The sequence below is a fragment of the Physeter macrocephalus genome, chromosome 5, assembly GCF_002837175.3.
Source record: "Physeter macrocephalus isolate SW-GA chromosome 5, ASM283717v5, whole genome shotgun sequence".
In the NCBI taxonomy this organism is placed as follows: domain Eukaryota; kingdom Metazoa; phylum Chordata; class Mammalia; order Artiodactyla; family Physeteridae; genus Physeter; species Physeter macrocephalus.
The window spans coordinates 93,119,846-93,141,585 of NC_041218.1; the positions used below are offsets into that span (position 1 = coordinate 93,119,846).

The window sequence follows — 21,740 nt, forward strand, 5'->3', positions numbered from 1 at the left end:
TTCACAAACATCTGGAACAAAGTAGTACTGAGATGTAGAAACAAAAGGAAAATTGGGTTTATCGTTAATATGAAAGCTATCACCTTCGAAAGAATACTCATTTTTATGAGAGAAAAAGAGATGAGCAAATTTAACACAGTAATATTTCTCCCCAGCTCATGATAAAATAAGGTGTGAAAATAACCCTAAGTATCTCTACCCTTCTATTCACACTTTTGTGTTTTTTTTTTTTTTTTTACAGACCTCTATAAGTTGTATCCATGGTTTTCAAGCATGACAGCTTTGCACTTCCACCAGCAAGTGGTAAAAAGCACTGTCGTTCCTATCAGGGCCACCGATATCAACTCCATACCATTATCAAACCATGAAGCCTCAAGTAAAATAAAAAAGAAGAGCTGAGTCTGTCTAGGATTGAGGTCATTTTCCTCACCCTGCTTCCAAGAAAGCAATTATGTCATATTTCTGAGAGACATTAAGCAAGACAGACTACCAAAACACATCCACCCATTTTTCAGGAAGAAAAGAAAAAGGAGCAAGAGAAGATAATAACGTTATGAGGAATCACTTTCCACTCAGACAGTTTTGGACATATAATAAGGGATGCAAAATGAAAAATTTTTAATTTAACATAAAAAATTTTAATGTTAATGCTAACAATGAGAGTTCTGGCCATATGAGACACAGACCGTAGGAATGAGAAATACATATGGGACTGATATATATACACAGCAGCCTTTAATATTATACACAATCCCATATGTCATACGGTATGTGGAATACTGATTGTGTAGAGAAGAACCTAAGATATGTATTTCACTCTAATACTGTTAATGCCTCACTCAGAACAGGCCGAAATGTAAAAAATCAAACTACATAATCTACACTTAAACAATTTTCTTCCCAATTCTTAAAAAGCTGCAGTCTTGGGCTTCCCTGGTGGCACAGTGGTTGAGAATCTGCCTGCTAATGCAGGGGACACGGGTTCGAGCCCTAGTCTGGGAGGATCCCACATGCCGCGGAGCAACTAGGCCCGTGAGCCACAACTGCTGAGCCTGCGCGTCTGGAGCCTGTGCTCTGCAACAAGAGAGGCCGCGATAGTGAGTGGCCCCCGCTTGCCACAACTAGAGAAAGCCCTCGCACAGAAACGAAGACCCAACACAGCAAAAATAAATAAATTAATTAATAAACTCCTACCCCCGATATCTTATTTTAAAAAAAAAAGCTGCAGTCTTTCTTTTGCTATTGAATTTTTTCCAAGTATCACTTCTTACAAGCAACAAAATGCTAGCAAACTGTAGCTACCTAAATTTATAAAACTGTCTTTAATACACACAATAAAATAATGGTCTGTAATACTAATGTCACCTTTCATAATGCTTCCCCAAAAAAGTGACTGATAAATGCTAATGGATGAGTAAATATTTGTGAAATTGAAAGGAATAATTTTTAAACTTCTGACCCTACGGAACCTTGTTTAGGAGAGAGTTCCTCAAACTACAGCCCACCTACATCAGAATCTCTATGGTGTCTGTTTGGAAACTGCAGTTTCTGGACCCCACCTTTACGTAAGGAGTCAGACCGCTATGGCTGCAGCCCTGAACAATAAGTTTTAATAAGTACCCTCAGGTGATTTGTGTGCTAAAGCTTAAGAACCATTACTTTATATACCAGAAGACAGACTGTGTATCAAAGTGACAGACATTCAAGTAACTAATAAATGAAAAGATACAGAAGCAGCTCTGAACTCAATTCAGGCCACAGTGCCTTCTTAAGGAAAAAAATTTTAAGCTTACTTCATTTTAACTAATAAAATTTTAATTGAACCATATATACTATATAGTTCAGCAGGACATCTGTTTCCTTAAGAAATAAAATTCTATTTTCTAAAAAGAAGTTACCTAGGCAAAAGTTTCCTTTAAAAATCATACACTCAGAAGATAAAATAGTACTAAACATAAAGAAGATGACACTATAAAGTGCTACTTTCACTTCATTCAGCCAAAATACTCTGTTAATTATAAACTGCACAACTACTGTTTGTCATAATGTTATCTTATTCTGACCAGAAGGTAAGCACTATATTTGCATATTTTTGCTCATTTCAATACAAAACTTATTACTTCTAAAATAAGTTCACAGGGAAAATACTAAAAAACTCTATTTTGTGTTTCTTTTGAACAGATGTCACTCAAGTTAGGTAGATGGTTTGAGTCAAATATTTTTCCTTTATTATTGTAATTTCCTTTGTTTGTGCCATCAACACAATTTAGGAAATATTCAGCTACTCTTTGGTAATTTATGACAACTTTAATTTCCTATTCTGTTTTATAACAGTTTAAGTAACACTGGTATTCAGTGTTACTTAAATACTTCAAATGGTATTACAGAAGCACTACTCTGGGAACGTTTCTTATTAACCCTTTCACTAAGAATTCTTTCCAACAACATTGATATTATCTTCTGTTGTAGTAATTCTTTTGCTTTTTAGCATTTTCACTGAATCATAGAACCAAAAGAACCATAGAGTGAGTCAGTATGATTGAAAATGGGCTACTAGTGAATACAATTTAAATATATAAAGAAAACAGTTTAGGTGATTGAATATAGCCACCTTACAGAAAAACATATGCCAAAAAATACACTTCAGATAAACAGTGACTTTGGTATAGGGCTTCCTGGAGTCTCATAAATCCCCTGAAATTGTGTGCAAAATTTAATGTGTATCTGTATGCATGCTTTTTCTCTGGAGCAAACATCTACAAATTCAAAAAGATCCTCACAAGAGCATGTCGTCGAAAACTAAAACAAAAACTTTTCTTTTTTAAAATTATTATTATTTTTTTTAACCACACCACACGGCATGCGGCATCTTAGTTCCCCAACCGGGGATCGAACCCGCGCCCCCTGCAGTGGAAGCGCGGAGTCTTAACCACTGGACTGCCAGAGAAGTCCCTAAAACAAAAATTATTCTTAGTGCTAGGAAGAAAGTAGGAAAGCAAACTTGGTAAATAGTATACATAATTTATTTATAGCCTTCCTTATTCTAAGAAAAATATAAGACAACTTTTAAAAGCATCCAATTTTAGATACAATTAAATTAAATCAGAAAATAAATAGAATAAAATCAGAGCAAACAATGAAAAGAATGAGAAAAGTTAAATTAATCCTGGTTTGAAATAAAAATGCAAAACATGTAGCATTATCTTGCATTCTTACAAGAGGTGAGTCAAAAATTGTTCCCTGTGGGCTTCCCTGGTGGCGCAGTGGTTGAGAGTCCACCTGCCGATGCAGGGGACAAGGGTTCGTGCCCCGGTCCGGGAAGATCCCACATGCCGCGGAGCGGCTGGGCCCGTGAGCCATGGCCACTGAGCCTGCGCGTCCAGAGCCTGTGCTCCGCAACGGGAGAGGCCACAACAGTGAGAGGCCCGCGTACCGCAAAAAAAGAAGAAAAAAAGAAAGAAAAAAAAAAAATTGTTCCCTGTGCTTTCCATTAAGTCAGATAAAGAGAGAAAAGAGGCTGATTACACAACTCAGCATTGCTAAAATAAAAATCCTCTAGCTGTTCAAAAGTACCAACTATTCTTAATACCGAGACCAGAAAGCACTGTCTTTCATGGATCATCTCAGAAGGTATGTAATGTGTAAATGAGGTTTCTACAACAACTTTAAAGACAACCAAAGTCTCATATGGTTGTTTCTTAGGTCCTTCAAAATACAAAAATGGCCACAACAACCTTACAGAAAAGGCAACAAGAAGTTTCTTAAGGCTGATGGTTATAATTTTCCTCAATGTACAATAATGGCATCAAACTAAAAGAAAATTCAGTAAAAAGAATTATATGGGAATGAATAATATAACATTGTCCAGGTATAAAACCCTCTGCAATTCTGATTTAATCCTAGGATAGATTCTAGAATACTAAAGCAGTGGATCTCAACCATTTGGTACACATCTACAGGGCTGATCAGACTGGTTGGAAGAGAGAAATGGCACTTCCAAATGACAAGAAGACAGATGTTCTTAAAAACAAAACAAAAAGGCACCCAGGTAATTCTGATGTACTTATTCCTCTCATCCTCCTCACTCCCCAACTTTCAGAGATTACTAATTAACAGAAATGGATAGAGTGATTAGCATTCAGAAACATCTTCCATAAATACTTTCTCAACGAAATTCTAGAAAAACTCATTGGCAGAGAAATGGTTAATTGCAAAACCCTAAACCTGAAGAGCCACCTGAGCTGAGGCAAAGACTAACATCAGGAGGATTACACTCCACCCTTGACAGCGATGGCTGGTAGTAAATTCCAAAATGACAAGTTAAAGAACTGAATTGTCATCAACTAATTTTAAGATAAATCTACTTTGCCCTAAATTTCTAGTCCTCATTAAAACATCTTCTACCTATCAATGGTTCAAAGACACAGTTTGAACAGATACAATGAGCTAAAAAAAAAAAAAAAAAAAACTGTGCTTTCAACTACATGATAAAAGACACCATATAAATATTTTATCACTGTTGTTAAATACAAGAAATAAGATATCACTACCATTTATATTAATAAATACACTTACTGGTTCTACAACACAACTAACTTCTCAAAATACGTAAATGTTTCTAAAATCTTACTGAGTAACATATGTCGCGGGATCTAGTAGGCAGATCACAAAATGCCCAGACAAAATTGGCAAGCAGCAATAACCATAAAATCCTAGTTACCAACATAAATAAGTCTGTTACCTTGTAAGCATTTTTTTTAAATCATAAAAGCACTTTTATAAGGCTCATTGTAATAGCACTTAGCCCTCACTTGCCCAAACCTTCATAAAAGGTTTGGGCTGTAGGCACGTACAAAAGTGGCGGCGATAAGACAAATATGTCAACATCAATATCACAGGGCAAAATATAACTACAACAAGAGTACAAACGAAGAGCAATGGAGCACATGTCCCTGGAAAAGCTGCTGAAAGGAAATGGCACTTGAAATAAACTCTGACTGAGGACTAAGACTGGCTGATGGCCAGTAACAGGTGTAACTATAAAACTGTAAAAATTATACTAAAAAAATCAAAGAATAAGATAAAATGAACTGAGAATTATACTTACAGTCTATAAAGCAGAGCAAATTTACCTCTATTGTATAAAGAATACATACCTACCAACCAATACAGCCATAGGAAAATGGGCCAAGAACAAGTAACTCACCAATGAAAAACAAATGACACACACCACAGCAAAAACAAAATGCAAATTAGAGTAAGTTAAAAAACAAGTTAATATACTGTTTTTCACATATGTGACCTGGCAATTTTTAAATGCTAATGTTTATTAATTATGACAAAGTTGTAGGTATACTCTCTCACATTAGTACAAGAAAGAAATTTCATTTTGAAATATTAAGCAAAACATTAAACATAACCTCTGACCAGGAAATTCAACTTCTTAAATTTATCCTAAGAAAACAATGGAATAATTGTACAAAAATGTATCTGCAAGCATGGTCATAAAAGGACAGTTATACTAGTAAATAATATTCAAATGACCAAAATAGTTAATAACAGTAGACTAGTTACATAAATTACTGGAAAGTTTTTACCTGAATATTACCCAGCCATTACAGTGATATAGATTTATGTTTATTAACATGGAAGAATGTCCATAATGTAATATTAAGTGCAAAAGAATATGTACAATAGATATAGTAATGTACAAGGAAACAGTTGAGAGATTTCCCAAAATAAATCCATAGGTGATAACTACCTACATGTTCTAGTTTTCAGCAATTAATACATGCCTGAACTTTCTAGTTTGCACAATTAACATATATTATAATTTTACAAATTAAAAAATTATTCTATTAAACCGCTGATAGTAGTATGACAGTAGTACTTAATTTTTTAAATAACACTAGAATTGAGTGATTATTCTGAAAAAATAAAAATATATAGCATATGGCAGGCCTTATGAAAATTCCTTCCTCAGCTACATTTAGGAACTTAATAGTCACCAAATATAAGTATAAAATCATATTATTAAATGAAACTTATACAAGTAAAACTGAGCCTTTGAAAGTCAAATTAATTGGTCACTAGGACGTATTTAAAATAGACTTTTTTTCACAAAAGTACTGTCCAGATTGAGACTGCTTTGTCAATATTCAGGTCTTGTTCAGTTTTATGTGACCTTTCATTTATGAGCATATTTTATACAATACTCATTTCTCTGCCATATTTTGTAGAAATTTAAAAAGATGAAAACATATCATAGTTATTTAATTTCCTTGGTTTATTTTAAACCAAAGTAGTAGTAGATAGCATTTTTCTCCTTTCTTCCTCCTACATTCAAAACTATATATATTTTCCCAAAGTTAAAATATTAAATATATGAAACATAACATTTTTCATTTTAAAAACCCTGGGCAACTCCATAAACACAGCATATTAATTGTGATTTCTCCACCCCTTGGTATGTTCCTTTTATAAGTTTTCTGATATTATCTTGTACTTTTAATTAGGCCAGGTTATCAAATCTATAAAAAATTCATTAAGCTGTATACTTGAGTTTGTGCACCTCTTTTATACTTCAACAAAATGTTAAAAATAAAACTATGACATCTATTTAAATGATGCCTGTTTAATGCTCTTAAATGTTCTCTAGAATGTATTTAAATAATCAGAAGCAAAATACAAACCCTAGACTAAGATTTTTTTTATTTTCTTAGAATGCTCAAAATGAACTCGTTTAAATCCCAAACCAATCTCATATCTCAAAAGAAAAAAATGCAGGCAGCATCAATGGAGGAGAAGAGGAACCACTACATTAAAATTTTTTTCTCTTCTTTCCCAAGCACTTGTTTTTCCTTTTTTTTTTTTTTAAAGTGTTAAATGTGATTTTAATAAGTAGAGGAGGTGAGCAGAAAGAAGATATACATCCAGGCGGGAATCACACAGTGTAAACCAGATGAAGAATCAGAAATGGAAGATGTGCAGTTTTTCCCAAGGTCAGTTCACTCGAAAATGAACACAACCGAGGTACTTTCAGGATAGGTTAAATGAAGTCTTGATAAAGAGTGCACACTGTGAGCCGATGCAGAACTGACTTCCTCCTCGAGGTCCATGTACAAACATGCCTTGGACATGTATTATAGAGTAAGCTACCACATCTGTTCCTTATTTGGCTTCCTTTAAAAGGCAAGGGTGTTATGCGCCATATAATGACCTCACAAAACTTCAGTAGGCATCTGTCCTTACAGATCAAACAGCGGGTGGGATCAACTCTCGTTCCAAGTACGAGCTGGACTGGAATACGGGACCTCGAGTTTTTTCCTTCTCTAAAAACTCAGGTCCCTAGGGATTAGGGCAACTCACCCCAGTGCAGACAGCCTCAAAATCTTTCCCAGAGCGCTTCCCCTCCCATTCCGGTCGGGGATGGGGTGTGGCGGCCTGGGCCCCCCGCTAGTTGAGGCAGAGGCAGCAGAAGCAGCAGACGGTCAGGCAGGGGTTCTTCTTGTACTGCACAGCCTTGCGCACTGCACCTTGGCCTGGCCGGTATAGTCGAGGGTCTTCTGCACGTTGAACTCGATGACGTCCAGGGTGTCAGCCTGCTGCTCCACCAGCATGGCCATCTGCAGGAAGAGGTCGTGCAGGTCGCAGATGCGGCTCTCCAGCCGCAGCATCTCGCGGTGGCGGCTCTCGATCTCGTTGAGGGTCGCCCGTGCGCCCTGCACGTCAGCCAGCAGGTTCTCTGAGAACACGTCTCACTTGCCTCGCTCGAACATGTCCTCGATCCGGTCGCCCGATACGTCCTTGCCCATGATCTCCAGCTGGCGCTGGACGCAGATCTTGCAGTTTTCGCACTGCTTCATCTCGGCCTGGTTGTAGTCGTGCATGGCAGCCTGGAACGGGCGGGTGAGAGCGCTGTACTGTGCGCACGTGATGCGCGCCACCGCCGAGTGCGCGGCGTGCTGCGACTCGGCGTCCTCGCTCAGCGCCTTCATGGCGCTCAGCTTGCAGTGGATGCTCTCGCCCTGCGCCTTGATGTCCTTGGCAATAGAGTTGATGGGGTGCTTGATGCTGCTGAGGCGCCGCATGGACGTGAGGAAGCGGGTGTTCTGCTTTCCCAGCCGCTTCACGTTGGCAGTCAGCTGCTGGTTTTGATCCTGAAGGTCCTGGATATCTCAGTACAAAGACTGCAGGATGTGGTCCGTCTTGAACATGATATCCTCAGGGGGTGAGTCAAATTCATCCTCCTTGTCTGGGAACTGCTGTTCATACCACTTGGTTACTCCACAAGTTCTACTAGCCGGTCCTTCATTATGCTTTGGGGTTGACATGTGGTTTTCTTCTCTTTTTCCTCTTAATCCATTTTGTCCCCTTGCTGCAGCTCCATGTCTTTATTTGTCTTATTTTTCCCTTTAACACACTCTTCAGATGGACTGATTCCTTCCTCAAAGATGGTTTATAACTTCTGTGAGTTCATGGACCACAACCAGCATTCTTTCCTGACCAGATTCAATGGACAGTCTTTCCTTGAGGATATCTGCTTTGGGGATGATGATCTTGTTGAAAAGACTTTGGAGAAGCTCACAGATGTTCCTCTCAGGTCCACAGCTCCTTACCTTACGTATCCCAGTGTGAGGAGGAATCCTTGGTAGGAGCTGACATGGCCTTGCGTCACTAGCTCTGCGTATTGAAAGCAGGCCACTCCATCTGATTTCTTGAAACCCTATTTTCCTTTTTTTTTTTTTTTTTAATTTTATTGTATTTATTTTTTATACAGCAGGTTCTTATTAGTTATCTGTTTATATGTTTAGTGTATATATGTCAATCCCAATCTCCCAATTCATCCCACCACCACCGCCCCCCACCACTTTAACCATTACATTAAAATTTTTTTAATTGCTTGTAAGCTATGCAAGTCCTTCAACTTCCACTAACAAATAATATTGTTACAGCCTCTACCCAAAATTTACAAAAGTCCCAACTTCACACAATTCTTCTGTCTTATAGCACTTTGGTTCTCATTAGCACCTCCACCAGAGTACAAGTGGAAGAAATAAATAATAAGTACAAAGAGAAGTCCTCTTCTTACTAGCTGTGTGATCCTAGGAATGTTACTTGTCTCATCCAGACTCTGTTTCCCCAACTGCGAAATGATAACATCTACCTCAGAGGCTGTTGTGAAACCTCAATGAGATAAAATATATACAATGTTTAGCACAGTACTTGCCACAAAGCAAACAATGACAGCTTTTATCATTTTTCTGAAATTTTATGTTTAATGTATTTTCAATTCAATTATGTCATGTAGTTACAAAAAAAAAAATCACTATGTATTGATTACTGTAGTTCCTCAAAAAAGTACTTTTTCTCGTCTCAGTATTTGAGACCTGATTTTCACTTAAATGTGTTTATTCTACGTCAGTGCCCAACTTTAACTTGAAAATCTTCACAGTAATACTTCAGTATTTTGTTACCAGAAAAAATACACAAGAAATGTATATTATGTGATTTTTTTTAAGAAAAAAGATGTCATTTTTGTACACATAAGAGAACACATGACCACAGATGATGATGTATAACCAATGTCACCTTCAAGATATATAAATTCATCCTTTAGTTCTATTTCTAAAGAAAGAAGGATAAGAGGAAAGCAATATTGGAGGGACCTACTATATGCTAGGCAAGGTTGAAAACAATCTATAAATTTGTCTCATTAAATCTACCCAACAGTCCTTTGAAATCTGAGAGAGAATTTACCTTGTCAATATTCACACAGTTAGCAGGAGCGATGCAAATGGGATTTAAATCAAGCTCTAGATGGCTTCAAAGCCTATGTTCTCCTGTCTCTTAATCACAAACTACATAGCAGGAACAATTACATTATTTTATGGTATAATTTTACAACATTTTGAAGTCTCTAAAATGTTAATAAAGTGAATATTACTTTGATGAAAGAAAAGTTTGTGAATACTGTGCTGTTCTAGTTATTATATTAAAATAACTAGCCTGGGGCTTCCCTGGTGGCACAGTGGTTAAGAATCCGCCTCCCAATGCAGGGGACAAGGGTTCAAGCCCTGGTCCGGGAAGTTGCCACACGCCGTGAAGCAACGAAGCCCGTGCGCCACAACTACTGAGCCTGCACTCTAGAGCCTGGGAGCCACAACTACTGAAGCCCGCGTGCCTAGAGCCCGTGATCAGCAACAAGAGAAGCCACCGCAAGGAGAAGCCCACGCACCGCAATGAAGAGTAGCCCCCACTCACCGCAACTAGAGAAAGCACGCACACAGCAAGGAAGAGCCAATGCAGCCAAAAATAAATAAAATAATTAAATAAATTTTAAAAAAATAAAATAACTAGCCTGCAAGTGCCCATTCAACAAAATTTGTTCATAAATCATTTATCCTCAGTACAAGTCTTCCCAGCTGCTCCTTTTCAGTTTTTATTTTCATTGCTACATTTTAACCCACTCTAGAATATCAATTTCATTACTTTGTTTTAGGTAGAAAGTCTCCATATCAATTAGATGGCTGTTCTTAAGTATCCCCAAACCTTATTTAAAAAAAACAAACAATACCTCCTCTCTCTCCTCCGCCCTCTGTCCAGCAATTACCACTGTTCAGTATTTATGGAGAAGACCAAGCAGAATTTCTCAGAACACAGTTTAAAAACAAACAAGATTTTCAACTACTAACCTTACTAGGAAATTCTATGAAAAATGTCCTGTTCACATTTTTCTTCCTGTATAGAGATTCTGGCTAAATATTATTCTTATTTCTGTTAGAAGTTAAGTAACTATGGCTCATAACCAGGCTCTATCACATGCCTATAACCAGATCTGGAATAACATCCTACAAGTATCCCAAAGACCAAGAATGAACTTTATTAATCAGCATAACTCTAAAACAGAAACAGTCTTAGAGACAAGCACACAGGAGGGTTTTAAAACATATGTATCAGCACAGAATTGAATATGTAAACCTGATTAGAATAAAAAGTAGTTTTATTTTACTCCCAAATTATCTACCTGTAAAACTTTAAATTGGCCTGAGGCCATTATTTGTTTCTTAAGAGCAACAGGGGAAAAAAATGTATAATTAGCCATGATATCAGAAGAGTATGCAGGATATTTTATAAGCCCTATCCCATTACAGCTGTTTACTTTAAAAACATCAGTTGACATTTCGTATCTGTGTATAAAAAAGGTATGTTTCCTGCCAATAAAAAGACATATAACTCTGGCACTTTCTTCTTGAGGAGAAGCAGGACACATTAAAACACTGTGTGTGTATACTTTATTTTGTTTTGACTCTAATGTCTTTCTGGGGCAGAACTTTACAGATCAGCCATTCTCTTTCCTCCAAAACACAAAGAATCCTCCTTCCATGTAGCTGATATGGTACAGATGCATTTGTTTCTTATTTGCTGCCAGAACAAATTACCACAGACTTAGAGGCCTGAAAGCTACAAATTTATTTATTATCTTCCAGTTTCGGAGGTTAGAAGTCCAAAATGAGTCACAGTGGGCTAAAATCAAGGTGTTGGCATAGCTGCATTCCTTTCTGGAAGTTCTAAGGGAGATAACATCTCCTTGCTCATTCAATTTGTTAGCAGAATTTAATTCCTTCAGGTTGTAGCACTGAGGTCCCCACTTCCTTGCTGCCTGTGAGCTGGGGACAGTTCCCAGCTACTAAAGCACATCTGCATGTCCATGAGTCCCTTCCTTTATCTTCACAGCCATCAATGGCAGGTTAAGTACTTTCATGCTTCAAATCTCTCCCGCCTCCTCTTCTACCATTGCAGTTCTCTGGCTCACTCTCCTGCCTTCCTCTTTCACTTTTAAAAACTCAAGAATTTAGAATGGTCCCATCTGGATAATCCAGACTAATCTCCGATCTCAAGGTCCATAACCTTAATCACATCTGTGAAGTCCCTTCTGCCACAAAAGGTAACATATTCAAAGGTTCCAGTGACTAAGATGAGAATATCCTTGAGGGGGCGCATTATTGTGCTTACCATACAACACCACATGCTGAGCTGCACTGACTCGAAGCGAGGAACAAAAGAGCGTGTCACCACCTTTTGGCTAAAGAAGAAAAGTTCTTCGGATAAAACAGAGTTCAAAATGCTAAGCAATCTTCATCAAATACTACCACTATCAGAGAATCCATCAATTTAAGTAGACATTAAATCCTTACTTCTTTTTAAATGGAAAAACACCTAAATATATTAACAACTTACTCAAAGCTAACTACATTTCTCACTGTAAAATAGCACTGGTTTCTCCCATTAGGCTCTCTCTCTGTTCACTTTCTTTACGTTCCACAAATCTTTACCTGGAAGAAAGCTTCTCACAAAGCTGAAGACACATTGGAAGACACACAGGCTTAGATGAGGTCTTCTGAAAACCATGACACTTTTTATATCACAGAAACAAAAATGAATTTGTTAAAATGGTAATAAGACCCATGAGTGCAAGACAACCAGCCAGAATCTTAGAATCCCCATATTAAATATAGCTGAAGACTAAAGAAAGGGTGTTGCAGCTTTAAACTAGTTTTGACAAAGAGAAAGAATAACTTCTGTTGCTCTTCTAAGTAAACGAAAGACTTGCCTTAGAGTACAGATGAACAGAGAGAAAAAAGATCCCATAAAACTGATTTTAGTCTTTAAGTAAAAATTTCCACAAAATGTCATCCTTCCAAAACAAAGTAATAACTTTTAATACTAGTAGACTCCAAAAGGCAGAGTAATGATAAAGTGCCTTGGCAAATTTATTGCTCTAAGTCTGTAAGGTTACTTAGACGCTATGAAACATTCTTGTATCCATTGATTCTCTGGGAATACAGAGATTTTATATACATAAAATTCAAGTCTGCACTGAACATTACCTCTAATCATATTTAAAAACTAAAATTAGTTTGGAATCTCAACCTACAGAAATTTTTATCAAAGCGATTCAAATTTACAATGCTCATTTGATTTTATGGACTTTGAGTGCATATTCGCAAAAGGCAAACACAAATTATTTTAGTCTAGTTTCCACTAATGGCAGAGTAAATTGGTCAAGCATAGTTTCCTGCAGATAATTCCTAAACCTAGATAAACCATTTTTAAAAACACACTTATGTGAAGGCCCTGGAAAGTGATCAAAGGCAGGAACGCACGGAAGGAAGGGTTACATTTGAAATACACAAATTGCAATGGGTAAGGATTCCAAGTTTGGGGTTTTGTGCCTAAGGGCACTGACCACCATTACTGCCATCAACTCCCATTCCAATGCCCACAGTTCTTGCAGCAGAACAATGCAGATTTACAGTCCAGAGATGGTAGAGAACACGAATTAAGACAGAGTAACTATAAATATAGAAAGAAAAAACCTAAAAAGAATAGAGCCACAGCAGGAGCAAGACCCAAATCCCTGGCTTACCATTAAAATACACACACGGGGGAGAAGGGAGGATCCAGGAGGAGGGGGAGAAGCAAACAAAAGTCAGAGGGGTGTCTACCCTTAAAAGACTGGCAAGCCATGTAAGTTTACTGCTTTTTTTAGACTGATGGTTTTCCCCAAACAGTACACAGCTCAAGCAGCAGAAAGCTGGGGCCTTACTATAACTTGAGGTGTCACAGGACAGAGCTCAGAGCTGAAAGAGCAGCTGGAAATTTAGGAAGGAAACTCTAAAGGAAAAAAAGATACACAAAACCTGAGGCCCATGATCTTAGTATCCTCTACCAAAATTCTTGGTGACATCTAAAGTACAGAGGTACAGGGCTGATCTATCAGGTACCAGGTTACTAAAGCAATAGCTGTAAGCCAGAAGAACTGAACAGAGATGAAGACCACACAGTACAGGGGAAAGAATGTGTAGCTTGAGATCAGACAAGTTAACTGCCAGCTGGAACAATAACAACAAAAAACAATCCTCAGAGAACACAGAAGAATCTCAAATGACAAATATATTATCCACAATGTCCAGTTTTCAACCAAAAATCACTCCACATGTTGGATCAACAGTATAGAATACAGAGCCCAGAAATAAACCCATACACCTACCTTCGACAAAGGCGGCAAGAATACACAATGGAAAAAAGACAGTCTCTTCAGCAAGTGGTGGGGAAAAGCTGGAGAGCCACAGGTAAATCAATGAAGTTAGAACACACCCTTATACCATACACAGAAATAAGTCCAAAATGGCTTAAAGACTTAAATATAAGACACTACACCATAAAACTCCTAGAAGAGAACACAGGCAAAACATTCTCTAACATAATTCGTATCAATGTTTTCTTAGGTCAGTCTCCCAAGCAACAGAAATAAAAGCAAAAATAAACAAGTGGGGCATAATCAAACTTATAAGCTTCTGCATAGCAAAGGAAACCATAAACAAAACAAAAACACAACCTATGGATTGGGAGAAAATATTTGCAAACAATGTGACCGACAAGGGCTTAATTTCCAAAATATACAAACAGCTCACACAACTCAAAAACAAAAAAACAAACAACCCAATCAAACAATGAGCAGAAGACCTAAATAGACAATTTTCCAAAGAAGACATACAGATGGCCAACAGGCACATGAAAAGATGCTCAACATTGCTAATTATCAGAGAAATGCAAATCAAAACTACAATGAGGTATCACCTCACACCGGTCAGAATGGCCATCATTAAAAAGTCTACAAATAACAAATGCGGGAGAGGGTGTGGAGAAAAGGGAACCCTCATACACTGTTGGTGGGAATATAAGTTGGTAACAGCCACTATGGAGAACAGTATGGAGGTTCCTTAAAAAACTATAACAGAGTTACCATAGGATCCAGCAATCCCACTCCCGGGTATATATCTGGAGAAAACTATAATTCAAAAAGATACATGCACCCCAATGTTCACAGCAGCACTATTTACAATAGCCGAGACATGGAAACAACCTAAATATCCATTGACAGATGAATGGATAAAGAAGATGTGATATATACACACTATGGAATACTACTTGGTAAAAAAGAATGAAATAATGCCATTTGCAGCAACATGGATGGACCTAAAGAATATCATACTAAGTGAAGTAAATCAGAAAGAGAAAGACAAATGCCATATGATACTTATATGCAGAATCTAAAATATGACACAAATGAACTTATTTATGAAACAGAAACAAACTCACTGACAGAAAACAAACTTATAGTGACCGAAGAGGAAAGGAAGTGGGGAAGAGATAAATTAGGAGTTTGGGATTAGCAGATACAAACTATGTACTATATATAAAATAAATAAACAACAAGGTCCTACTATATAGCACAGGGAACCATAGTCAGAATCCTGTAATAAACCATAACAGAAAAGAATATTAAAAAGAATGTATATATATATATATGTATAACTGAATCATTTCTCTGCACACCAGAAACTAACACAATATTATAAATCAACTATACTTCAATAAAAAATTACTCCACATGCAAAGAAATAGATGTACATAACCCATACTCATGAAAAAAATTTTAAAGGCAGATCAAAGAAATTGACTCTGCAAGTGGGGTCATACAAGGGATTTAGTAGACAATGACTTCAGAACAGCTAATATTTCACCTGAAGTAATTCAACATAAGCCCTAAGTAGATTGTGCTAAATTAAAGATGCATGTTGTAATCCCTAGGAATTCCTACAAAAATAATACAAGCTTATAGCTAAAAAGTTCATAGACAAAATAAAATGGAATACACAGAACTATCTGATTAACACAAAAGAAAACAAGAAATTCCAACAAAGAAAAGCCTAGGACCAGATGGCTTCACTGGTGAATTCTACCAGATATCTAAAGAAGAATAAATACCAAAAACTTCTCAAACTGTTCCAAATACTGAAGAGAAGGGAACACTTCCTAACTCATTCTATTAGGTCAGCATTACCCTAATATCAAAACCAGACAGAGACACTACAAGAAAAGAAAACTGCAAGCCAATATCTCTTATAAATATAGATGTGGGAATTCCCTGGCAGTCCAGTGATTAGGATTCCATGCTTTTACTGCCAAGGGTGTAGGTTCGATCCCTAGTCGGGGAACTAAGGCCCTGCAAGCCATGCGGCAGAGCCAAAAAAAACCCATATGTAAGTACGCAAAAATCCTCAACAACATACTAACAAACTGAATTCAACAGCATATTAAAAGGATTATAGACTGTGACCAAGTGGGATTTATCCCTGGAATACAAGCATAGGTCAACATACAAAAATCAAAGCAAGAGGGCTTCCCTGGTGGCGCGGCGGTTGAGAGTCCGCCTGCCGATGCAGGGGATGTGGGTTCGTGCCCCGGTCCAGGAGGATCCCACATGCTGCAGAGCAGCTGGGCCCATGAGCCATGGCCGCTGGGCCTGCGAGTCTGGAGCCTGTGCTCCGCAGCAGGAGAGGCCACAGCAGTGGGGGGGGCCCACGTACCACAAAAAAAAAAAAAAAAAAAAATCAAAGCAAGAGACCACATTAATAGAATGAAGAGGGAAAAAAAACACACGGCCATCTTGATGCAGAAAAAGCATCTGACAAAATTCAACACCATTTTGCAATAAAAACACTAAATAAATTTAAAATACAAGAGAATTTCCTAAGCATAATAACAGTCATACATGAAAAACACACAGCTAACATCATACTCAATGATTAAAGACTGAATGCTTTTCCCTAAGATCAGAAACAAGGTAAGGATGTCCGCTTTCACCACTTCTATTTAACAAAGTACTGAAAGTTCTAGCCTGCACAAACAGGCAAGAAAAATAAATCAAAGGCATTCAAACTGGAAAGGAAGAAGTAAAATTATCTCTGTTCACAGATGATAAGATCTTTTATGTAGAAAACCCTAAAGACCACACACACACACACACACACACACACACAGAGCTAAAAAATGAATTCAGCCAAGTTGCAGGACACAAAATCACCAACACACAAAAATCAGTTGTATTTCTATATACTAGCAATGAACAACTCAAAAATAAAGAAAACAATTCCATTTACAAATGTATCATAAAGAATAAGATACTTAGGAATAAATTTAATTAAGGAGGCTGAAAGCCTTGTGCACTGAAAACTATAAAAAACTGCCAAAAGAAATTAAAGATCTAAATAAAATGGAAAGACATCTGTGTTCATGAACTAAAAGTCTTAATACTTTAAGGTGACAATACCACCCAAAATGATCTACAGACATAATACAATCCCTATAAAAATCCCAAAGGCTTTTTTTTACAGAAATGGAAAAACTCATCCTAAAATTCATATGGAATTTCGAGGGATACTGAATAGTCAAAACACTTTTGCAAAAGAAGAACAAAATTGGAAGACTTGATCTTCTGAATTTTGAAACTTACAACAAAGCTTTAGTAATCAAAACAGTATGGTACTAGCATAATGATACATATTCCATACACCAATGCAACAGAAGACAAGGCCCAGAAATAGAGAGTTACATAAATGGTCAATTAAATTTTGACAATAATGCCAAGTCCATTCAGTGGAGAAAGGATAATGTTTTGAACAAACAGCGTGAGGAAAACTGGATATCCACTGCAAAAAGCATGAAACTAGATACCACCTTACACCACATATAAAAATTATCTCAAAATGGGTCAAAGATCTAAATTGAAGAGCCAAAAATACAAAACTCTTAGAAGAAAACAAGGGGGAAATCTTCACTGAGCTAGATTTGGCAACCGTTTCCTAAGTATTACACCAAAAGCACAGAGAACAAAAGAAAAATTGGATAAACTGGACTTCATCAAAATAAAAAATTCTCCATCAAAGGATACTATCAAGAGAGTGGAAAGACAACTCACAGAATGGGAGAAAATATTTGTGGGAAAAAATATTTTAGCTGACAAGGACTAGTATCCAGAATATATTTAGAACTCAACAACAGAAAACAAATGACTCAGTTTTTTTAATGGATAAAAGACTTAAAAAACATTTCACCAAATAAAATATAAAATGGTCAATAAGTACATGAAAACATGTTCAACATCACCAGTCTTTAGGAAAATGCAAATCGAAACTGTAAGATATTACCTTCACGCTTATTAGGGTGACAATTATTTTTTTTAAAAAAAGGAAAATAACGGGTTGATGAAGATGTGGAGAAATTCAAATTCTAGTGCACTCTTGCTGGGAATGTAAAAAGGGCAGCTACGGTGGAATACTGTTTGGCAGATCCTTAAACTGTTAAACACAGAATTACCATATGACCCAGAAACCCCACACCTAGATATATACCCAAAAGAACTGTAAACAAGGACTCAAACAGATACTCGAACACCAATGTTCATAGCAGCATTATTTATAACAGCCTTTTCAAAAAGTGGAAACTAGCCAAGTGTCTATCAAGAGATGAATAAACAAAAAGTGATATACAATGCAATATTATTCAGCCATAAAAAATGGAATGAAGTTCTGATACACGCTACAACATAGATGAACCTTGAAAACATTATGCTAAGTGAAATAAGCCAGACACAAAAGGACAAATACTGTATTATTCCACTTACATGAAGTACCTAAATTAGGCAAATTCATAGAGACAAAAAGTAGAACAGAGGTTACCAAGGATTGGGGAAACAGGAAAATGGGGAGGTACTGCTTGATGACTACAGCGTTTCTCTTTGGGATATGATGAAAAGGTTCTGGAAATAGTGTTGAGGGTGACACAACACTGTGAATGTACTTAATAACACTGAATTTAACATTTAAAAATGGTTTACAAAAAAAGGACAAAAAAAAAAGCAGGAAAGAAAGACAGGAACAAAAGAAAAAAGATGATAAAAATAGAATATAGCAAAATGGCAAACTCAATCCGACCATATCAATAACTAGTAAAAATATATATGAACACTCCAAACAAAAGGAAACTGAAATTATAGGAACAGATAATAAAGCAAGACTCAAGAACACTCTATCTACAAAGAAATAGACTTTAAATGCAAATTCAAGATAGCTACAGTAATCAAAATATAAAGATATGTGAAATAAGGACAGACAAGTAGATAAATGGAACAGAATAGAGTTCAAAAATACACCTACAGGGCTTCCCTGGTGGTGCAGTGGTTGAGAGTCCGCCTGCCGATGCAACGGACGTGGGTTCGTGCCCCGGTTCGGGAAGATCCCACATGCCACGGAGCGGCTGGGCCCATGAGCCATGGCCGCTGAGCCTGCGCGTCCGAAGCCTGTGCTCCGCAACAAATAAATAAATAAATAAATAAAATAAAATACACCTACAGATATAGAGTCAACTGATTTTCTAAAAAAGTCCCAAGGTAATTCAGTGGAGAGAGGAAGGTCTTTTCAACAAATGGTATTGGATCAATTAGATATCTTCATGGGAAAAAATAAGCTTCAACCTTTCCCTTGCATTATATCAAAAAGTACCCTGACATGAATCATACACCTTAACACAAAAATTAAAACTTTAAAACTTCCAGAAAAAAATGTAGAAGAAATTTTTTGCAACTGTAGGATAGGAAAAGAATGTCTTACATAGGGCTCCAAAAGTGCAAACTATAAAACAAAACTCACACACACCCCCCCCCAAAAAAAGAAAAAGATACACTGGGCTTCATCGAAATTAAAACGTTCTGCTCAATCACACCACTAGGAATATTAAAAGACAACGCACATATACTCACAAAAAACATTCACACTCACACACACACTTGACAAACTTGTATCCAGAATATAAAAAGACCTCTCACAACTCAATAAGAAGACAAACCCAGTTTAAAATAAGGGCAAAAGTCTAGTTACCCTATATTTCACAAGACTGTCTTTTATTGAACCCTCTTAGCCATTTTTTATTTTTGTGTAAATCAAATGCACTTCAATCCAAGGCTCAGATCTTATCCCACACATGTGGGTTAGGCACACAAATTTAACGTTTTGTCATCATTAGACATTGTAAGAGACAGTAGTTAATAAAAGGAGATGGGATAGCTTAGTCCCGAAGCACTTAGGGGTGAAAACGGACTCCAGTTTGAATTGAGTAATTTAGTAGTATTTGTTCCACAGTTTTAAAGTAAATTCATACTGTCTTTAAAAAAAAAAAAAAGACAAAAGATCTGGACACTACACAAAGACAAATGAAATGGGAAATAAATATTCAAAATCAGGTTCAACATGATTTGTAATCATGTATATGCAAATAAAAGTCATAAAGAGATACCTCTACACATCTATGAGACTGGCTAAAATTAAAATGATTTACAACAACAAGCACTGAAGGATGTAAAGCAAATGGGGCTCTCATGCATTGCTGGTGGAAATGTTACAACCATTTTAGAAAAGTGTAGCACAGAGGAAAGACCAGTGAAGATACAGGGAGAAAGTGCCAATCTGCAAGTCAAGAAGAGAGGACTCAGAAAATAAAAAACCTATGGACACCTTGATCTTGAACTTCCAGCCACCAGAACTGTGAAAAAATAAATTTCTGTTGTTTAAGACACCCGGTCTGTGATAATTTTGTTACGGCAGCCCCAGCAAACTAATACTGTTGCTATATAAGACTACTGTAAAAATAAAATTACCTATTAGTTTAAAAAGAAAGAAAACAGTGTAGCAAATCTTAAAAAGTTAGTCATAACACTTACCAGATGACCCAGCAATTCCACGCCTAGGTATTTACCCAAGGGCATTGAAAATAAATGTTCATGGCAGTTTTATTCACAATAGTCAAAAGCTGAAAACAACCCAATATGTATCAAAAGGTGAATGGATAAATATATTGTGGCATACACATCCACTGGAATACTACTCGTCAAATGAAATGTATACTGTATGATTCCACATATATGAAATCCAAGAAAGAGCAAAATGAAATCTCTAGTAACCAAAAGTTCGTGCTGGAGGTGGGGGGACTGACTCAGAGAAGCACAAGACAACTTTTGAGGGGTCACCTCTGACCTCTGAATATATTCCTAGTTGTGACAATAAAACTGTAACATCAGCATTATCTTCCAATTAGATATGGTAGAAAAACACATTTCTGATTTATTGAAACAGATTTCAAGTCCCTAATACAGAAATTAAAACAAATGACTACAACTGCATCCTATTTTACTGAACATGTCTCTCAAAAGATCATGCCTGCCTACCTGCCCTGTTGTTTACATGGTATTGAAATGTAAAGTTCTATAAGTATACCTATAATCATAAATTTACACTGAACCCTTTTAACTTAGCCTATAGCTAATTTCAATCTACTAAACCAAAGACTGATAAAAACTGTTTAACATAGTTAGAATTTTTATACATCAAGTATAATGGCAATAAAAAGTAAAACAGCCCATCTAATGTTCCCCCAAAATATTAGACTTAGAGACTCAAAGTTGTAATTCACTAGAAGTAGGCTGACACCATTTTTTAGGAACAATCAATAAAATAACCAGTAAAAAGTCAATACAATAAGAAGCCTGTATTTGGAGCATCGTTTATATTCATTTAAGATACACTGCAATTTTTAAACCTTACATGTACTGGAATGGAAAACAGAAGTACTGGCTTAAGCATCCAAATAGAAAATAAAGCCCTTAGAACCGAGAAATTGAAAATTTGATACATTACTAGTTTGAAGAAACTTACACTAAATTAATTTTTCTCAAACAATGATGAATGGTCCAGCAGGCGGTGACAAATAGTAAGGTAAACTACAGACCTTCAATAAACATTACCTGACCATATGGAATAAAATATATACCCAAAAATACA

General features: G+C 36.7%; 1 protein-coding gene and 1 pseudogene across 8 annotated transcripts in view; both read right to left on the reverse strand.

The window, feature by feature from the left end:
• Nucleotides 1-21,740, reverse strand: part of COG5 (component of oligomeric golgi complex 5) — a 288,472-nt gene that overhangs the window by 222,007 nt on the left and 44,725 nt on the right. The window lies entirely within an intron of this gene.
• Nucleotides 6,617-9,331, reverse strand: LOC102982298 (syntaxin-11-like; annotated as a pseudogene).